General features: G+C 42.1%; 2 pseudogenes; both read left to right on the forward strand.

The window, feature by feature from the left end:
- The first annotated feature begins 12,656 nt into the window (after positions 1-12,656).
- On the forward strand, positions 12,657-17,060 carry LOC113834435 (annotated as a pseudogene).
- Positions 17,061-17,064: 4 nt separating this feature from the next.
- LOC103163878 lies at positions 17,065-19,067 on the forward strand (annotated as a pseudogene).
- The last annotated feature ends 3,968 nt before the right edge of the window (positions 19,068-23,035 follow it).

Consider the following 23,035-nt stretch of genomic DNA (forward strand, 5'->3'; position numbering starts at 1 on the left):
CTTGATGGTGAAATTTTATTGGTATAGTTTCTGATATTCCTAGGAGATACAATTTCACATCAAGCTTGCACTTCTGGCTTCTTCTCCTCCCATGTCACCTGAGCCTCAGATGCAGAAGTTGTATTGTTGATGTATCCTTTAAGATGGGGCACAACAACTCTGCATTTTATAAGATACTGTTTTTAGTAATGGTCTCTAACTGCTGCAATGAGAAATTTCCTAGATAAGTGTCGAGGCCTAAACTTATCTGCATGTATAAGAAAAAAATAAATTGCAATTAGTAATTATTTTATAACTAAAAATTATTAGTCATTTTATTAATTAGGTTTCACAAATTGATGGGTGTGTGCTTTCTCCAATACTGATGCTTTTACGAGTCAAGGGTATTTTGCTGTTACCAATATGAACCACAATTTCCCTCTTATGAAGTCTTAAGTCCAATTAGAGTGCTGTTGGTTACCACCAAGTCATGAGTGCCACTACTGCACACTTAAGGTTATCATGCCATACTGGTCAATGTGTAGTTTATAGTCTTCATGGCTAGGTAGGACTTTTGGTTCCTTACCTCCTTTGAAAGCTTGCATGGTGTCTTCTGGTACAATGAAAGCTACTCCTTAGGAGGGAAGAATACAAGTCAGTACTAGCCAGGGGGCCTCTGGACTCTGTATCTGAAGTGTAGTCCCCATGTACACATGGGGACTTCAGAAATAGACTTACATTCTACCTCTAAGAAGCAAGCAATGGCAATAGAAATAGTCTGTAATGTTTTGGGAGGCAACTTAGGAGTGCTGATAGTAGAAGAAATAGTGATCTCTGGAAAAAGACACAAATTGGTTATTAAAAGCTAAATGGTCAGCCCCACAAGCAAACTATATATACATATGACAGCAAGTTGTATTTATATATTAAGATTATATATGTGTGCTACAAACTAATGAAAATGAAGGTAATAGACTTGAAAGAATGCAAGAAAGACTAAAGGTGTATATAGAGGGGGAAAGAGGAAAATTACATAATTATAATTTAATACAAACAAGTAAAAACAAAGGGCTAGCTCCTGGAAGATTTCCTATGATCTAAACAACTCTGTGACATGTCCACTTACACACATACACACACACACACACACACACACACACACACACACACACACACACACACACACACACACAATTGGATGAGTAATGATAAACTGACAAATATTATTTTTATTAATGATTACATTTCATGTTGTCATTTACTGCCCAGTTTTAGGCATTGGAAAAAACATACACAGTTCTCACAGTTTATTGTATTTTACAAAATTAAGATGTAAAGATTCTAGGGCTGGAGAAATGGCTCAGCGTTTAAGAGCACTGGCTGCTCTTCCAGAGGTCCTGATTTCAATTCTCAGCAACCACATGGCGTCTCACAACCATCCATTATGAGACCTGTTTCCCTCTTCTGGTGTGCAGATACACATGAAAGCAGAATGTTGCATACATAATAAATAAATAAATAAATAAATAAATAAATAAATAGATAAAATCTTTTTAAAAGATGTAAAGATTAACTGACACCCTTTAAAAAAGCCTTTATAAAAGTGGGGTTGATTTGATGTCTAATCATTTATTTTGAGATGCAGTTTCAGAAACCAAGTCCATAGTCACTTGTTTCTCTGAGAAGCCTGTAGTGAAGCAGATTACCATGGTAAGGAACATGTGACCAAGAATAGTGCTTGACTCAGGGTAATCAGGAAAGGAAATTTTAGGATGACTCTGGGGTTCCCAATGTGACCTACATCCTGTAACATGCACAACTTCTTATATTTTCTTCCAGTTATATATATCACCACATGATACTTGATTAGCCTACAAGCAGGTACCCCTGGAATACACCTATTTTCAAAGTGAGAAGTCCTTTTTCAAGTCACTATTATGAATAATTATTATTAAGTGTTATTCAAATAAAACAATGATCATATAGTATGGAACCATTCTAAAAGTGATAATTCTCTTTTCTTTCCAATTAACACTTTTTGCCACACCTTCTTTTTTCTAACTTTTTCTAAAATTTATCCTTTTAGGGGGTAAATTCAATACTAATGTATTCTTCTAACCTTGTCCAGTGCATCCAATGACATCTCATGCCATTGAATTAATCAGTATCATGGATATAGTTTTTGAGCATTGTCCTTATCATCGCAGGCCTTCAAGTAGTCTTCTATGCAGGCAACTACGGGAGCTATAAAATAAAAGTTGCAATGGGTATGTCATGCCAAGAGCATAATATTACTTAATACTTCTCCTTATTTTTCAGCTCTTACATTCTTTCTGTTCCCTTCTTGGCAGTGTTCCCAGAGCCTTATATGCAGCATTGCAAATGTGTTAAGAGGACTGACAACCCAACTACCACTTATTTTGAGTTATTTGATTAGCCATAATTCTTTGCATTTCCTATAGTTCTCTGCAATGAGATTCCTCATTGATTAAAGCTAAATGTAACTACAAGCATAAGTACTTAAGAAGCAGTTTGGTTCCATATCATTTTATCTAAACCATGATAAAATTCCACCTACATCCTAGACCTTCCTAGCCATATATTTTTTAAACTATGTTTACAGTACATAAATTTAATGGAATACTCTTCAGCTGTTAACAAAAATTATATTATAAAATCTGCAAGTAAAAGGATGGAACTCAAGTCAAACATCTAAGATCAAGAAAGGATATTAATTAGTTATTTTTGAATATTATCTTTATGCTTCAGATATGTATTTTGTTTAGAATATCCACAGACTTTAGGTAGCTAGTAAGGGACTAGATGTAGGAGGGTACAATTTAGGAAAGGAAATAGAATCTACTCTAACTGAATAAAAGGGAAATTTGAACAGGACAATTAAAGTGAGTAGGAATGGGAGGGCAGCATAGAGGAAGGAATATAGGAATGGATAACCAACACCAACTTCCTTTTGAAAAACCACATTTTAACCTAAAATATTTACAGATATAGAAATAATTTAAATATAATGTGGATACGGTAACCCAGTTAGAAATCATGTTACCAAATAAAATCTCTAGTACCAGAAATAGACCACATTTTTCTTTCTTCCTTCACATTTTATTGCAATATTCCTTTCTCTGCTTTCAACCCTCCAAACATTGTCATATACCTCTCACCAGGGTATTTCAATTCAAGGCTTCTTTTTAAAATGTCATTGCATAAATATATATACATACTTGCACACACATGAATACACACTCATCTCTAAATATAACATACTCAGTCTGTATAAGGTTACTTGTATGCATGTTTGCAGGCCTGACCATTTGGTACTGGACAACTTACTTACTCAACTCTGGGGAAGACTGATTTTCATGTTCCTAACTTTCTGCAGTGGCCTATATTTCTTTGTGTTTGGTTAAGGGTTGTTGGGCTTTTCCAAATCTAGTTTTATCCCTACATTGGATATCACCTTGACCGACTCACATTTGGACAGTCATGTTGTTGATATTGAATGGGTATAGGTTTTGACACTGTTAGGAGACACAATCTTACACCATATTCCTGAACTTCTGACTTTTGCAGACTTTCAGCAACCTCTTTTACAATATTCTCAATCTTTATTTGCAGGTGTGGTTTGTAGACATTAATTGGAACTGAGCTTCACAAATGTATGCTTTGACTGGTTGTGATTTTTTGCAATGGTCTCCATCTGTTACAAAAAGAAATTTCCTTTATGAGGAGTGAAGACGATACTTCACTGTGCATATAAGGAAAAATGTTTACATCTTTATTAGTCATTGGCTAGATGGTTTCCCTGTCCTCCACAAAAAATTACAGAATATTGCAAATATTAGTATTTGCTTTCTACAACCCATTGTTAAGTTCCTATTGCTGAAGAGTCCAAATACTTATTGGATCCAACATATAGAAGACTATCTTATTACTAAATTGAAGCTTTATCCCTATTAGATAAGATTAACAATGCTATATTTATTCATACTATCAAAGGGGAAAAGTAATCATCAAGCTCACAGGTTGAGCCAAAATAATTATCTGACTGAAGGATAATACAATGGATACAACATTGCCATGAGTATTGAAGGAGTAGCCAATTACCTTTGATTGGATTAATGGTCAGGTACATGAGATGGAACTCTTACCTAATGCTGTTAATGAGGCTAAGAGTCAAAGATTACATAAGTGTTGCACTGTGATTGAAAACCAGAAAACTTTTATCTTGCTAAATGTAAATAGCAATAAAATGTTTCCTAATGATGTGTTACTATACATATAGATCACCACATTTTGAATTTCTCATAAAAAGCTGCTTCTTGTAGTAGATTTTAGTTAACAGGAAGATCCACAACTGGACAATATGTGGAGATTAAGAAACATTGGAGTGGGTATCCTTGAATGGGATGCCTTTATCACACATCTACTCATCAGACTCATGAATCTGTGTGGAAAGGGGCCAAAATACTGTAGAAACCAGATGTGGGACAAAATTTAAGCAAACAGCAGGCATACATATGGGTTCACAGCATGCACAATTTCTGCACAAGATAAAGCCAGGCAAAAAATCAGAGAATAATGAAGGGGACATGGGCATAAATTTTCACCCTTAGTTGGGAATTTATTTAAAATTGATTACCAATAAAAAAGGGAAAATAAATTCTCTGCAGTGGAGTGTAACTGAGTACATATGCCACGATCCTGGACCAACTCCATGTTAAAGATTGACTAACAATGTCAGAAATGATAATTCTTAGTCTTTTGTTTTGTTTTTTGGTATGAATTTTTATTTTAATTTCATTGCAGTTGCTGTTATAAAATACTCCAACATAAAGCAATGTAAAGGAGCAATGGTTCACTTTACTTCATAATTCCAGTACCATTAGGGAGTCAAGGCAGAACGTGAAGCAATGCATCACATCTATATTCAAGAACAAACAGAAACACGTGCATGCATGCCTACCTCTATTAACTAACTTTCTACACTAACACAATTCAGGATCCCTCACCAAGGAATAATGATGCCTCAGTGGACTAGTTCTTCTCATATCATTAATACAATTCAGATAATCCCTTATAGACATACCCACAGGCCAATCTGATTTAGAAGATACCGCATTGAGACTCTTCTCAGGTAATTCTAGATTGTGACAAGCTGAGAGTTAAAACTAAAACCATTACAACTATCTTATAGAATTTATGATGATGTTAATAATAAGAGTCATGGTCTAGTTAAGAAAGTAGGGAAACAGAAGTCACAATAGATGTTTCAGTAGGGATAACTTCATATGGGTTTGAACACTTTTTGGAGGAATTTGAGAGTAAAACATGATTAATGAAGTAACACTGATAGCTACTGCAAGAAGCAACAGAAATCTTCTTCATCAGTGGAAGATACACAAGATAAACCATCACCCCCAAAGACTCTGAGGTATCTTGATGACTCTGCCAACATGAGAGCAAATACTATGCACTGAGCCACAATAAACCAGGGGTTAGATGGAGGACTTCAGAGCCCAACTTGTAGCATTGAATTTCTGTTGCCACTTCTTTTTTCCACTTTTTTATTAGAAAGAAAATTATTTTACATGCCAATCCCAGGTCCCTCTCTCTCCCCTCCACCCCTGCCCCACCCAACTAATGCCCTACCCATCCTATACCCTTTCTGCTCCCCAGGGAGGGTAAGGACTTCCATAGGGAGTCTTCAAAGTCTGTCATATCCTTTCTGATAGGTCCTAGGACAACCCCCTTTTGTCTAGGCTCAGGGAGTATCCCTCCATGTGGGATGGGTTTCTAAAGTACTGATCCACTACAAGAGGCCCCATATATTTCCAAGACCTCCTCACTGACATCCACAGTCAGGGGGTCTGGATCAGTCCCATGCTGGTTCACAGCTATCAGTCTGGGGAACTTCGTCTTGTTTTTGTTTGTGACAGAAAGAAAAAGCATGATGTTAGATTTAAGAGTAGAGAAAATTCAGCCAGATTTGGTAGAAGAAAAAATACGATAAACATATAGTGTATGAAATTCTCAAATAAAAATGAAAAAGAAAACAAAGTTATTATGTGTATATTTTAGTTCAACCAAATACTGATACACCAATTTCATATATCAATGGCTACTGAATTCAAAGAAATACCAATGTCCATATAGAGAACTAGTAAAATATCTTAATATGTTAATGTCATTAGAGATCCTAGTGAAAGATAATCACAGAGAAACTTTATAGGAAATCTGAATCGTAGTTAATATTCAATTAACATTAACAGGTATTCCAAAAATTGGCTATTACATGCTCAATCTACCCTATAGTCAATGTAATTTCTACAACATATATATTATCTTAGAGCATAAATCTCATTGTATCAAATGCAAAATTTTGAATCTATTTTTTCTATTTTGTTAGATAAGTTTGTTGTAGTGCATAATGACTTTTTAGCTGGGCAAGACTGGTTGTTACTTCTATTATATGTGTGCTTTCATGTTTTTATTATCCTTTATTTGGGAAGATTCTGTTTGCAGTAGAAGTTATTTTCAGAGATATCCAAGTGGCCAAGATACAGACAATAAGAGACTGTGAAATTCTGGATACTAAATGAAACTTCTACATCACATATCCTAATCCCAAGGATTAACAATCATTGTATAAATGTTGGCAGAAAGATCATAAGTGCCCCAGGCTATAGATTAATAAAAAAAAACCCCACTGTGTCCTCTATGTAAAACAGAGGACCTATACGTGAATTCACAGTGTTTGTGGTAGCATACATAAGCCCCATACAAGATCATCTAAAATCAATTATTGGCCAGAGGGGGAAATATAGATGAAACTTCATTCCTAAATGGGGAACTATTGTCAATTAAGGGTTGTTAAGACAGAAAGAGTGGCATTCTTTAAGACTATGGATCCTAGGAAGTTTGTGTACTCCAATGAAAGGCCACACAGCCAAGAATACAGACAACATGGATTGTATTGACAGGTGAAAAAAAAAAAGCACACAAAGTTGCATAGATTTGGAAGTGTGAGGAATCCAGAAGGATTTGTAGAAGAGAGTGAAAATGATCAAAAATGTGTTGTAAAAACATTCTCAAGAATTGAAACAAAATCAATTGAAATCCTTGTAAGCCAAATTTAATACATATAATAACCAAGATTTTTTTCAGAGGAGAAATAGAAAAATTATTTCAAGTTGTGACTATCAAGTATGAAATATGGGGTATAAATACAATGACGATATAATCCCTATAATCATTTCAATAGTTATACTAAAAATCTTTATCCAAGTTGAAAGCACTTCATATTGTCTTGGTCTTTTTCTGTGGCTATGAAGAGATACCATGACCAGAGCAACTCTTATAAAGGAAAACATTTAATTGGGACTTGCTTATAGTTTCAGAGTTTTACTCCATTGCAATCACAGAAGGGAGTATGGCACCAGCCATGTAGACATGGTTCTGGAGAAATAGCTAAGAGTTCTAAATCCTGATGTGCAAGCATCAGGAAGAGACAGAACCCCTGTGCCTGACTTGAGTTCCTGAAATCCCAAAGCACTCTCAATGACATCCTTCCTCCAACAAGGCCACATCTACACCACCAAGTTCTTACCTCCTAATTTTTCTCAGTAGTGCAAGTCCCCAATGACCAAATATTCAAAAATATGAGTGAATCGGCAGCATTATTATTCAATCACCAGAATATTAAAAATTTTTAAAAAACCAAAAATAAATATAAATATTACACACCCAAAAGTAAAAACAATGAATAACAAACTGATAATCTACATTATCCTGGATAGAGAAAAACTGAAATAATCAACAAAGCAAGGGTATTGGTATTGGTTATGTTCATCCATGGACCTTCTTCTTATTGAGTTAGCCAATATGGGGGAAGGATTAAATAAAATGCTATGAATAGTTGAAAAAGAAGCTAACTTCTCTTTCTACAAAGATATGATCTTATACATAAAATCTTACGCAGATCTGGCAAAAGTATTTGTGTGTTCACAGTCTTTCCAAAAGGTAACTGAATATAACATAAACATGTGGAAACTAATAGAATTTCTGTATAGTGGTAATGAAGTTTTTGAAGAAACTCAGAAGTTCTTCTGTTTATGGCATTAGTTGATAGGAGAATGGGACCTAAAAACAAGGTGAAGTAAATTTTATTCAATGTCCAAGTATATTTGGAGCATCAGACAATTTATACTCTTAGGATAAAGAAAGGCCACATGAGTAAATTTCTTATAAATTCAAGCTGTACATAATCACAATGACAGGCTGCACATTCAAGACCATGTTCTTTCATAGAGCCACTTAAAAATAATAGTCAGTTTTAATAAATAGCCAGGTGGTGGGGACTGAGGACTTTAATCCCAGCCCTCTTGAATCTCCTCTGTAGACCAGGCCAATTTATATGAGCTCAAGAGAAGCCTAGTCTACAGAGAGAATTCCAGCATAGCCAAGGTGACACAGAGAAAACCTGTCTCAAAAAACATAATAATAATAACCAAGCAAGTGAATAATAGTAGTCAGTTGTGATAAATAATCTAAAGTAAAATCAATCCTATTGGTTGTAACTGGGAGGGGCACAAAAACTAAAGGACAATTCCATGTTTTTGAAGAAACTGAAGTCACAAGACTCTTGTTTTCTCACAAGCACTTATAATTCTGATTGCATAACTCCATTCTTGGATGTGTTCTGACGTTATTATTTTAAAAAGCCTTTAAAAAATCAGATATGAGTTCAACCTGAGTGGTATCTCAGGAAAATGGGAATCAGTCTACTACAAGATCCAATAATTCCTCTCTTGGGCATATACCCAAAGAATGCACATTCATACAATAAGGACATCTGTTCAACTATATTCATAGCAGTCTTGTTTGTAATAGCCAGAACCTGGAAGCAACTTAGATGCCCCTCAACTAAAGAATGGATAGAGAAAATGTGGTACATTTACACAATGGAGTACTACAAAGCAGAAAAAAATAATGGAATCTTGAAATTTGCAGGCAAATGGAAGTAGAAGAAACCATCCTGAGTGAGGTAACCCAGTCACAAAAAGACAAACATAGTATGTACTCACAATATATGGTTTTTAGACATAGAGCAAAGGAATACCAACCTACAATCCACACTGCCAGAGGAGGATAGAGGGAGACAGTACAGGTTTAGAAAGAGGTTTGGCACAGGGGGAATGTTATCCACAGGGAGGATCCCAACTAAGAATCTAGGCAGTGGTGGAGAGGCTTTTTCCGGACCTATGTCTTCAGGACTGTGAACAGAGCCAGCTCTGAAGTCTGGGTCCAATTCTGAGTGGAGGTGTGTGGACTAGGAAAGTTTAATTACCCAATGACCAATGATGCTAATGATGAGACAGGAAACAGCATAGCATCTGAGGAGGGCTCCCAGCTGATGCCAAGCAGCCACAGTTTATTGAGAAGTCCATCTAAATAGTCCTACAAAGGCAGGGACAACATCAGGAAGCATCTATTATAATGTATATAGCTAACATCAGGTGATTCTATTACCTAAACATCTCTTGGTCAAGTAGGCAGAGTCCTCAGCCAAGGCATGGGCCTACTTAAGGCTTAAGCCACAGAGATGCAAATTAGGAGGCATATTACCCTGAGACCATGGTAAACAATAGTAGCCCTACTAGCAATTAACAATACAATGTTGAGCTGGAGCTTTCTGGTGCCCCTGTTTACAGAAGCTAGAGGCTAGACCCCAAAATATTCCATACCAGAATTATTTGGTCCCCCACAGATGATGCCTTTGATGAGATTCACCTATACTGAGATTGATGTCTACATTGGTTACAATTCCTAGAGCCTCCATCCAGTAGCTGATCAAAGCAGAAACAGGTACCCACAGCTAAGCACTGAGCCATATTCCTGGAATCCAGTTGCAGAGAGGGAGGAGGGATGAGAAAAGGAGCGAAGATGGTGATGGTGAAACACACAGAAACAGTTGATCAAAACTAGTGAGAGCACTGAGACTCTAGTTGTAAAGCTGGGGAACCAGCATTGGACTGAACCAAGCCCTCTGAATGTGGATATCTGCTAGGAGGCCAAGACAGTCTATGGGACTTCTAACTGTGGATCCAGTATTTATCACTAGAGCACAAATGGTTTTGGGTGCCCATTCCCTATGGAGGGATACTATTGCAGCCCATATGCTGCAAGTAGGGCCTGGGCCCTCACCCAAATGATATGACAGACTTTGATGGTCCAACATGAAGGGCACCACTACCCCTGGGTAGGAAGTTGGGGGTAGGTTGGATGGGGTTGGTGGAGAACATGGGAGGATGATGGGAGGGCAAGGGAATTGGGAGATGGATATGTAATTATGAGTGCCTCTAAAATAAAATTAAAAAAAGAATGAAACTGAAGAGGATATTAGCAAACAGAAAGGTCTCTCAAGCTATTGGATAGGTAGGATTTTCATATTAAAAATGGTAATCTTACCAAAAATCAATCTATGATTCAATGCAATCCCCATCACAAACCCAGCAAAATTATTCACAGACATGGAAAGAAGAATACTCATCTTCATATATTCAGGAAGCTCAGGCCTCCAGAATCATTTCCGAGGACTGCGGCTACCTCACTCACCATAAGGAGGCAGAAACTTGATGCAAAAAGCAAGAGGCTTTAATGAAAGGTGTACGTTTGTACAAACGGGCTCTGTCAGCATGCAGGCTAGAGAACAGCCCCGTCCCCCAGGCACAGGTGTTTTTAAAGGCAAAAACCATAAGCTTCGGGAGGGGCCTCAACTCTCTATTGAATACGTGACTAGAGTCATGGGTTCCTAGGAAGCCCTTTGTCTTGAGGGGAGTCCTGGGAATCTGATAGCCTCCTGACCCCATCAGTTGTAAAACCTGCAGACCTCAGGATGTGTTAACTAATGGTAGCTATCTCTTTGTTTCACATGGACCCTTAATTGTTAATGATTGACACATTGGCCAGTGGGGCAATCTGTTTCCTTCATGAGCCCCTAGGAGAGGATGGCCATCTGGGAATTCTTGGTACCCAGTTTTCTGATGGCTTTGTAAGGGAGTAATTGCTGGTGGCTGGTAAGTTCCAGGTGAAGAGTAAAAAAAAAATTACTAGCTGTCTATAAGAACATGGGCTCGTCACCTTGAGGGTTCCCGTCCCCTGCAGGTGGCTCCCGGAACTCTCATGAGAAGAAAAAAAAAAAAAAAACAGCTCCTGGAATAACCACAGGATGTCCCAATGACCTCAAACACCCCAGGTGTGTCCACGTAGTTTAACTGATGAGTAAATGTGTAACTTTGGGCTTCCCCTATTTCCTCCCTAGTCCTCCCCCTCCTTTGTGGTTTTTGCCTTTATAAGTTTGTCACAAGTTTGGGTCAGGGTCGAACTCCTCTGAGTCTCGACCCCAGCATGCTGGCTTGAGATCTCATTCAATTCCTTTTTCAATAAACTTCCTCGTGTGATTGCAGCAAGTCCGGTCTCGGTGCCTCACTGGGTGCGCACTATTCCCAAGATTTGAGTGAGGGTCTCCCTTCAGGGGGTCTTACATTTGGGGGCTCATCCAGGGATTTGCTCGACCACCCAGGGGTCCTAGACCCACTTGGAGGTAAGAATTTTTGTTCTGTTGTGACTCTTTGTTTGTGGCCTGTTCAAAAATCTGGTGCGATCGCAGTTCTGTTTTCGCAAACGCTCTTCAGAGGCCGCTCTCCAGGAGGAGGAGCAGAGTGGACGGGGATAGACATGTCCAGGTGTCCACTGTTTATTCGCCCTGAGAGACATCCCGGGAGGACAGGAGGAAGACCAGAGACTCCTGGTGGACCTGAATGGAAAAGGTCGGGAGATAAGTTTTCTCCTTGACGATCTGTGTCAAAGGGCCATTTCCCGGCCATCTGATTCCTTTCAGAATTACTGGTCGACTCGAGGTCTACAGCTCGCTTTGCTTTCTTGTCTTTCTGTCGTGGTGATTGTTTTTATTGTGTGTGTAATAGAGGTAGACATGGGACAGACTGTGACGACCCCACTAACACTGACCCTGGACCATTGGACGGACGTTAAGACTCGGGCTCATAATCTTTCTGTCGATGTCAGAAAAGGACCTTGGCAGACTTTTTGTTCTTCCGAATGGCCAAGTTTCAGTGTAGGATGGCCTTCGGGGGGAACTTTTAATCTATCTATTATTTCCGCTGTCAAGCGAATTATTTTTCAGGCCACAGGGGGACACCCTGATCAGGTTCCAGACATTATCGTGTGGCAGGACCTAGTCCAAAACCCGCCACCCTGGATGAAACCTTGGACATCGGGAATAGGGACGGTGATGGTGGCTGTGCTCACAAGGAAAGTGCCTCCTTCAGATTCGCCGGCGCCCACTCCAACAGCTCCCCCTCGGATCTATCCTGAAATTGATGATGTCTCCCTCCTTGACCACCCTCCTCCCCCATATCCTCAACCCGTTCCTCATGCAGCCCCACAGGCCCCAACGGACTCCCGGATGGCCTCCAAAATAGTGCCAGCGGCAGGGACTTGAAGCCACCGGGGGCCGCAGCCCAGAGTGATCTGGTGCAGGACCTGACTCCTCCGTTGCCTTACCATTACGGGCTTATGGACCCGCCCCAGCTCCAAGGGAATTAGTCCCACTGCAGTATTGGCCGTTTTCTTCAGCCGATATGTACAACTGGAAAACTAACCACCCCTCTTTTTCAGAGAACCCCTCAGGCTTGACGGGACTCCTAGAGTCCCTGATGTATTCTCATCAGCCCACTTGGGACCACTGTCAACAACTCTTGCAGGTCCTCTTTACTACTGTAAAAAGAGAGAGGATCCCTCTAGAGGCCAGAAAGAATGTTCCAGGACCAGATGGGACCCCCACCAATCTCCCTAATCTTATAGACGCCGCTTTCCCCTTGGTCTGCCCTGACTGGGATTACAACTCTGCAGAAGGTAGGGGGCGTCTCACGGTCTACGGCTGGGCTCTAGTGGCAGGTCTCAAGGGGGCTGCGAGGTGACCCACCAATTTGGCAAAGGTAAGAGAAATCTTACAGGGTCCAGTAGAGCCACCCTCTGTCTTCTTAGAACGACTGATGGAGGCATATAGGAGATATACCCCATTTGATCCCTCCTCAGAGGGACAGCAGTCGGCTGTAGCCATGGCTTTTATAAGACAGTCGGCCTCTGATATCAAGAAAAAGTTGCAGAGATTAGAGGGGCTCCAGGATTATACATTGCAGGATTTAGTAAAAGAGGCAGAGAAAGTGTATCACAAGAGAGAAACCGAGGAAGAAAAACAAGAAAGAAAAAAAAAAGGAGGCAGAAGAGAGGGAGAATCAGCGGGATCCCCACCAGGAGAGGAATTTGACTAAGATTTTGGCCGCAGTAGTAGGTGGAGAAAGGTCAGAGAGAGGACAGTCAGGGTACCTGTGCAACAGGGCAAGAAGACCCCCGGGAGGACCGAGACTACAACTTGAAAAAGACCAATGTGAATACTATAAAGAAAAAGGACACTGGGCCAGAGATTGCCCATGAAAGAAACAAAAGGGCCCCAAGATGTTGGCCCTCGAGGAAGATTAGGGGAGTCGGGGCTCGGTCCCCCTCCCTGAGCCTAGGGTAACTCTCTCTGTGGAGGGGAACCCCGTTAATTTCTTAGTAGATACGGGGGCGGAACACTCAGTTTTGACTAAACCATTAGGACAATTAGGATCGAAAAAAAAAAAACTCTGGTCATTGGAGCAACTGGAAGCAAACTTTACCGTTGGACAACTGAAAGAAGTTTAGAAATTGGAAAAAGCCAAGTAACTCACTCTTTCCTTGTGATTCCTGAGTGCCCTGCACCCCTTCTGGGAAGGGACTTGTTGACCAAATTAAAGACTCAGGTCCAGTTCACCCTGAAGGGACCAGAAGTCACCTGGGGGGAAGCCCCTATAACATGCTTAGTTCTAAGTCTAGAAGAAGAATATCGCCTCCATGAACCCAAAACTGGGGTTTTGCCCCCTAAAGAATGGCTGACAGCTTTTCCAGAGGTTTGGGAAGAGCAGACTGGAATGGGACTGGCTAAACAAGTGCCACCCGTCGTAGTAGAGTTAAAAGCGGCTGCCACCCCTGTCTCAGTCAGACAGTACCTCATGACTCAAGGGGCTAAAGAAGGCATTCAACCACATATCCAGAGACTGTTGCAACAAGGTATACTGATTCCCTGCCGGTCCCCTTGGAATACTCCCCTCTTGCTGGTACGTAAGCCTGGACCCAGTGATTATCGACCTGTCCAGGACTTGAGAGAAGTCAATAAACGAGTACAGGACATTCACCCAACCGTGCCCAACCCTTACAACCTTGCTGAGATCCTTACCGCCCAAACGATCTTGGTACACCGTTCTGGATTTGAAAGATGCCTTTTTCTGTCTCAGGTTACATCCGAATAGCTAACCCCTGTTCGATTTTGAGTAGCGAGATCCCGAAGGAGGACATACGGGTCAACTGACCTGGACTAGGTTGCCACAGGAGTTCAAAAATTCACCGACTCTTTTTGATGAAGCGCTCCACCGTGACCTTGTGCCCTTCAGGGCACGGAACCCCCAGATTTCTCTCTTGCAGTACGTAGATGATTTACTGCTCGCAGCCTCGACCCAGGAACTGTGCCTCGATGGGACCAGAAAGCTCCTAAAGGAATTGGGTGAGTTGGGGTACCAGGTGTCTGCCAAGAAAGCCCAGTTATGCTGCTCGGAGGTGACCTACCTAGGATACACTCTCCGAGAAGGGAAGTGGTGGCTCACTGAAGCTCGGAAAAAGACTGTGATACAGATCCCGACCCCCACCACTCCATGACAAGTACGTGAGTTTTTGGGAACTGCGGGTTTTTGTAGACTCTGGATCCCGGGGTTTGTCATGCTGGTGGCCCCTCTGTACGCACTCACTAAAGAAAAAGTCCCATTCACCTGGACGGAGGAGCACCAAAGGGCCTTCGATAAAATAAAGACTGCCCTGCTCACAGCTCCCGCTTTGACCCTGACAGATCTGACTAAGCCTTTCACTCTATATGTTGATGAGTGGCCTGGAGTGGCCCGTGGAGTTCTGACTCAGACCCTGGGGCCCTGGAAGCGGCCGGTGGCCTACCTATCTAAAAAGCTAGACCCTTCACCAGTGGGTGGCCCTCTTGCTTGAAAGCCATTGCTGCAGTAAAAGACGCTGATAAGCTTACCCTGGGTCAGCATGTGACTGTAATCGCTCCCCATGCTTTAGAAAGTATTGTGCGGCAGCCCCCGACCGCTGGATGACAAACGCCCGGATGACACATTACCAGAGCTTGTTGTTAAATGATCGGATCACCTTCGCTCCTACTGCTATTCTCAACCCAGCCACCCTGCTCCCCGAAGCAGAGGACTCTACCCCAGTGCACCGATGCACTGACGTCCTGGCTGAAGAAAGCGGGACCAGGAAAGACCTGACCGACCATCCTTGGCCGGGTGTGCCTAACTGGTATACAGATGGCAGCAGTTTTGTGGTAGAAGGTAAAAGAAGGGCGGGAGCAGCGGTGGTGTACAGAAAGCAGGTAATTTGGGCTAGCAGTCTCTCAGAAGGAATCTCCGCTCAAAAAGCTGAGCTCCTGGCATTGACTCAAGCTCTACATCTGGCAGAAGGTAAGGCTATCAACATTTACACCTACAGCCGTCATGCCTTCACCATGGCTCACATTCATGGAGCCATCTACAGACAGAGGGGCTTACTCACCTCAGCAGGAAGAGACGTTAAAAACAAAGAAGAAATCCTGGCCCTTCTAGAAGCTGTACATCTTCCACAAAAATTAGCCATTGTCCACTGCCTGGGACACCAGAAGGGGACTGACCCAGTCACAAAGGGGAACCAGATGGCTGATCTAACAGCAAATCAAGCTGCCCAGGGAGCGGTAGTGCTGGTGGAAGAAACTGGAACCTCGCCAGAACCCCCACAAGCCATGGATCCCAGCTTCATCTATCCCTATAAAGACTATGATTTAATCGAAGATATGACCCGTGCAGGAAAAGCTCGGATGTTCAGTTTCAGTGGATTGTCAAAACCAAAGATGGACGAATCATTCTGCACTCTAAAGAAGGACAAGACTATGTGAGGCGAATACACCAGCTGACTCATCTTGGAAACGAAAAACTTAAGCAATTAATCAAAGGTTCTAAATATTATGTTCTAGGATGAAATACAATAATAAAAGAGGTAATAGAGTCATGTCAAGCCTGCACCTTGACCAATGCTGCCCGATCCTTCAAAGAACCTGGAAAAAGAATGAGGGGAGATCAGCCGGGAATTTATTGGGAGGTAGACTTCACTGAAATTAAGCCAGGAAAATATGGTAATAAGTACCTTCTAGTTTTTAGAGACACTTTTTCAGGATGGGTGGAAGCCTTTCCCACCAAGTCTGAAACTGCTCAAATGGTAACCAAGAAGATAATGGAAGAAATCCTGCCTCGGTTTGGGATCCCCAAGGTAATTGGTTCAGACAACGGGCCAGCTTTTGTTGCCCAGGTAAGTCAGGAGTTGGCCACCCAACTGGGCACTAATTGGAAATTACATTGTGCTTACAGACCCCAGAGCTCAGGAAAGGTAGAAAGAATGAATAGAACCCTAAAAGAGACCCTTACTAAATTGGTTATTGAGACTGGTGGCAAAGACTGGGTGACCCTCTTCCCCTTTGCACTCCTTAGGGTCCAAAACACACCTGGACGTTTCGGCCTTACCCCTTACGAAATCCTACATGGGGGACCGCCCCCCTTGACTGAGTCAGGCGGGATATTGGATCCTTGCACTGACTCTCCCTCCTCCTATGCTCTGTTTACCCACTTAAAGGCCTTAGAAGTTGTCAAAACACAGATCTGGGATCAGATCAAAGAAGCCTACACTCCAGAGACCACCTCAGTGCCCCACGGATTCCAGGTCAGAGACTCAGTCTTGGTCAGACGACATCACGTTGGCATGCTTGAGCCTCGGTGGAAAGGACCCTATCTAGTGCTGTTGACTACCCCCATGCAGTAAAGGTAGACGGGATTGCTGCCTGGATCCACGCTTCCCACATAAAAAAGGCACCCAGTCAAAATGAAAACAACTGCGAAGATAATTGGACAGTGGCAGCCAGTGACAATCCTCTTAAGCTTTGCCTTTGCCATAGCCCCAACCTTGGGGAATAACCCTCATGTCCCCCAAAAATTGACAAAAAAGGTGACGTCGTGTGGTCAAAAACCGCAGTGCACCCCCCTTGGACTTGGTGGCCTGATCTTGCACATGATATCTGTAAGTTAGCTGCTGGTTCCCTGCCCTGGGATCTTTCTAATTATGACAATTTAGATAAACCACCCCCGGAGGAACAATGTGTCCCTCATGGTATAGGGAGCACATTGGGATGTTCCGGACAATTTTTCCGAGCCAACCTCCAGGCAGCAGACTTCTACGTCTGCCCCGGGCAGGGACATAACAGAGAAATGAAGAGACAATGTGGGGGGGCATCAGGTTATTTCTGTGGTAAATGGGGATGTGAGACCACAGGAGAAGCCTACTGGAATCCTTCCTCCTCCTGGGATCTGATTAAAGTAAAAAAGGGTCATAAGCCAGAAGAGCCAGAAAAAAGAGAGACAGACACATCTAAATACCCGGCTTATAAGACTGGATGTGCTCCTGGGGCCTCGGGTGGCCCTCAGGGGCCATGCAAAGGCAGCTATTACAACCCTCTGAATATTAGTTTCACAGCACGGGGAAAACAAGATCGCCAATGGGTAAAAGGCAACCGCTGGGGGTGGAGAGTCTATACTGGAACGGGAGACCCTGGGTTCGTTTTCGCTATCAGGATAAAGATAGAGAGTCCACCTGCATGGCCCGTAGGCCCCAATCCGGCACTTGATAACTCCCTACCCAGGCCTGAGAGACTTCCTAGTCTCACCCCATCACCAAAGGCCTCTTCCAGCCCTAATCCAATCACATCCTCCCTCCCCCCTATGAGAACCGAGGATCACCTGTTCAATCTGCTCGATAGTGCGTTCGTCGTTTTAAACCGCACAAATCCCACTGCTACCCAATTTTGCTGGCTGTGCTTTGCTTCTAATCCCCCTTATTATGAAGGAATAGCTCAAATGTGGAGATATAATCTTACTTCTGACCATTCACATTGCCCCTAGGGGAGCCAACGGAAGCTGACCCTTTCAGCAGTATCAGGCACTGGACTACATATAGGCAAAGTGCCTACCAGACACCAGCCCCTCTGTAACGTAACTATTGACACCCTGACAGATGGCCAAAATCAATATCTAGTACCCCCCGGCCCAGATACTTGGTGGGCCCGTGGCACTGGCCTGACCCCCTGCTTGCATACTTCATTTTTTAACAGTACTAGGGACTTTTGTATTTTGGTCCAGCTGGTGCCTAGGGTCATCTATCATGATGATAGCTCATTTATAGATGATGAATTTGATCACCGTACTCGTTACAAGAGGGAACCTGTTACCCTGACCTTAGCTGTCTTGTTAGGACTAGGAGTAGCAGCAGGGGTTGGAACTGGAGTAGCTGCCCTCATCCAACAACCCTACTACTATAATGAGCTTAGAGCGGCTATGGATGCAGACCTGGGAGCGTTGGAGCAGTCCATAACTAAACTAGAAGAGTCATTAACTTCACTGTCAGAGGTAGTGCTGCAAAACAGAAGGGGATTAGACCTGCTTTTTCTTAAAGAGGGAGGGCTCTGTGCTGCCTTAAAGGAAGAATGTTGCTTTTATGTAGATCATTCGGGTGTCATCAGGGACACCATGGCAAAGCTTAGAGAAAGGCTAGAAAACAGGAAAATAGAAAGAGAAGCATACCAAGGATGGTATGAAAATTGGTTTAATCGGTCACCTTGGTTCTCTACTTTGGTCTCCACCTTGGCCGGGCCTTTAACCATTTTGATGCTGATCCTAACCTTCGGGCCATGTATTCTCAATAGGCTGGTGGCATTTATAAAACAAAGAATAAGTGCTGTCCAGGTAATGGTCTTAAGACAGCAGTACCAGATACTACAAGAAACTGAGGGATCGCTCTAAGATTAGAGCTATTTACAAGAAGAAGTGGGGAATGAAGAGTAAAAAAAAAAAAAAAAATTACTAGCTGTCTATAAGAACATGGGCTCATCACCTTGGGGGCTCCCGTCCCCTGCAGGTGGCCACTCCCGGAACTCTCATGAGAAAAAAAAACAAAAAAACAAAAAAACAGCTCCTGAAATAACCACAGGATGTCCGAACGACCTCTGTGGAAAGTTCAAACACCCCAGGTGTGTCTACATAGTTTAACTGATGAGTAAATGTGTAACTTTGGGCTTCCCCTATTTCCTCCCTAGTCCTCCCCCTCCTTTATGGTTTTTGCCTTTATAAGCTTGTCACAAGTTTGGGTCAGGGTCGAACTCCTCTGAGTCTCGACCCCAGCATGCTGGCTTGAGATCTCATTCAATTCCTTTTTCAATAAACTTCCTCGTGTGATTGCAGCAAGTCCGGTCTCGGTGCCTCACTGGGTGTGCGCTATTCCTGAGATTTGAGTGAGGGTCTCCCTTCGGGGGTCTTACACAGGCACTAAGTCATAGTAGTAGCCTTGGTCAGTTTCTGGGCTATATTTCTTTGCTAATTTTTAAGTCTTTCGCATACAGAAAAACAAAAATCACAGGATAGAAAAACAATCTGTACAATGAAGGAACTTCACTAGGCATTACCATCTACTACAGACCTATAGTAATGAAAAAAGCTTGGTATTGACACCAAAACAGATAGGTGGATAAAAGCAATTGAATCAAAGACCCTGATGTTAATCTACACACTTATGAGTGCCTGAATTTTGAGAAAGCTAAATGTATACAATAGAAAACAGAGATCATTTTCAACAAATGGTGCTTGCATAACTGGATGTCAACACGCATAAGAATGCAAAAAGATCCATATCTGTCAACATGCACAAAACTCCAGTCCAAATAGATCGAAGACCCCAACATAAATCCAACCACACTGAACCTCATAAAAGAAAGTGGGAGTCACATTGGCACAGGAGAACACTTCCTAAATATAACCTCAGTAGCATAGACAACTGAGAGCAATAATTAAAAAATGAACCACCTGAAATTGAGAAACTTCTGTAAGGTAAAGGACACTGTCGAAAAGACAAAATAGCAGTCCACAGAATGGGAAAAGATCTTCACCAACCTTGCATCTGACAGAGGGTTTGGAGGGACCAGCTCCCCATTTTAGAAGTCATAACAGCTTGTCTGACCTTGTCTTAGTCACTAAGGTGGGATGCCTGCCCCTATCAGCAGCCATAACAGCTGAACATGTGCTTGTCTGACCTTGTCCTAGTCACTAGAAAGTCAGATGCCTGCCTCATGGCAAGGATCCAATCAGAAGTTAGCTGGTGGCACTATGCTTTATGGTTCTGGGTGTGCTTTATGGACAAGTGCACAGCAATGACGCACAGAGCATAGCAACAACCCTGGGAGGGCCTATGGGACATAACAACCAGTTAGCCAATCAGCACATGGCAAGCCCTCCAAGCCTAGAGTCACACCAATCCTGAGCCTGTGCATACCCCTAGACACCCCCCTTACGCTGTCCTACAAGATCTCTATGAAGCTGGTTCCAGCTGTCCTTTCTAGCCATCTGCCATGGCAGGTGGATGAAAGACCTGAGCTAACATGGGGTTAGCTCATTAAACAACTTTAATAAAGCCTCAGGCAGTTTGCATCAAGCTTTCAAATCCGCCTGGTGATTGGGGTGACCTAGGTCCTGGGCTGAGACCCCGGATGCCTGAGCTTTCCGGGGGTCTTTCAGGTTGATCTCCAAATTATATAAGGAACTGAAGAAAATAGGCATCAAAATACAAATAATCCAATTAAAATATGGCATACAGTTCTAAACAAAGAATTCTAAACAGAGGAATCTAAAATGATATAAAGACAATTAAGGAATCATTCAACATCCTTAGCCATCCAAGAAATGCAAATCAAACAGCTCTGAGATACCATCTTATACCTGTCATAATGACTGAGACTAAAAACACTGATGACAGCTTATCCTAGAGAGGATGTGTAAGGGAACACTCCCCCATTGCTGGTTGGAGTATGAATTGTACTAACACTTTGGAAATTGGTATCTATTCTTAGGCATATGCCCAAAGGATGCACATCCATACAGCAAGGACATCTGTACAACTATGTTCATAGAAGTATTATTTGTAATATCCAGCACCTGGAAGCATCCTAAATGCCCTGCAACCAAAGAATGGGTGAAGAAAATGTGTTACATTTACACAATGCAGTACTATTCAGAGGGAAAAAAATGAAACAATGACATCTTACAATTTTCAGGTAAATGGACATAACTAGGAAAAAAATATCCCAAAATGAAGTAACCCAAACTCAGGAAGGCAAATATGGCATGTACTCATTTATAGATATTCATCATAAATAAATGGATATCCAGCCTACAGTCCACAAACTCAGAGACGCTAGCTAACAAGAGTATCCTAAAGAGACATACATGGATCAGCCTAGGAAGGGGAAATAGACAAGATCCCCTGAGTAAATTGGTAGCTTGGGGGAGAAGGGGAGGGTAAGAGGAGAGAGGCAAGAGGAAAGGGTAGTGGGGATGAGAACTTGAGGGAACAAGACAGTCAGGTTTTGAAAGGACAGAAAGGGAGATCAAGAAAAGAAATATCTTGATAGAGGGGGCCATTATGGGATGAGTGAGGAAACAGGCACTAGGGAAGTTCCTAGGAATCCACTAGGATGAACATCTGCTAAGACACCAACAATAGTGGAGAGGGTTCCTGAACTGGCTTTCCCCTGCAATCATGTAGAGTACTACCTTAATTATGACCATAGAATCTTCATTTGATGGAAGCAGAAACAGAGATAATAACTAACCACTGGGATGAGCCCCCAGAGTCCAGTTGAAGATAGGGAGGAATTATAATATGAAGAAAGGGATCAAGACACTAATGGAGAAACCCACAGAAACAGCTGACCTAACCAAGTCAGAGATCACTTATTCTGGACTGACACCTGGGAAACCTGCATAGGACCAACCTTGGCCTCCAGAATGCCAGTATCATTAGTGTAGTTTCAACAGTTTGTGGAGTCACTGGAAGTGGGACCACAAGCACATGAAGTGACTTTTGCAATTGATTCTCTTTGAAGAGATGTCTTTCTCAGCCTAGATACAGGGCCTTGGTCCTGCCTCAATGTGGTAAAGGGACATACTTTCTTCAATCCACTGGGTAGCTTTACTTTCTCTTGAGAAGCAGAGCAGGTAGGGTGGGTGGAGGAGGGGAGGGAGAACTGAGATTGGTTTGTCAAAAAGATAATTTTAAAACATTTAAATACATTTAAAAAAATCTTTAGAAAAGTAAGTAGAGGAATTTAAGATTAGACTTTTCTTTCTCAAATTCATCACTGAAAGGAAAAATATCTGATCAATTATCTCCAAGATCAAGTTCTCATTACAAAGGAAATTTGCACCAGAGAGACAGGGGTAGGGTTGTGGGGTCAGGGAATAAGAGACAAATACAGGTAACAGAATACAAAGGAAATGGGGACGGGGAGAAGAGAAAGGTGACAGGGGTATTTGTCACAGATAGGGACAAAATATTGCCTCTAGATAGATAGGAAACTGTCCAATAGGAAAATGGCCATTTATGAAGGAAAAGGAGAAATCATGTATAGTAGGAAATTACCAATACAGAGTCAGGTAGAAATAAAAAAGGGTATTTAATAGGGAAAAGCCTTACTTACAGAACTACCTAGCCAGCAGGCGTGGCAGCAGTCTGTACAGCAAGAAGCAAAGTGAAACTGAAAGAGCAAACGCAGTCACACTATGTCACGCTCTCACAAGCATGGTCAGGCACACCTGTAGCCAGCCCCTAAGTAGGTGTGGCTACAGCTTCCCCTACAATTCCCCTTTTAGTCTAAAAGAGGATTAAAACTTAACAGTTTAAAGTATCCAAAATGAACAATCATAAATGTAAAATATAAGAAGATCCTAACTATCTATTTTAACTAAACCCTAAA

Source organism: Cricetulus griseus, chromosome 2, assembly GCF_003668045.3.
Source record: "Cricetulus griseus strain 17A/GY chromosome 2, alternate assembly CriGri-PICRH-1.0, whole genome shotgun sequence".
Taxonomy (NCBI): domain Eukaryota; kingdom Metazoa; phylum Chordata; class Mammalia; order Rodentia; family Cricetidae; genus Cricetulus; species Cricetulus griseus.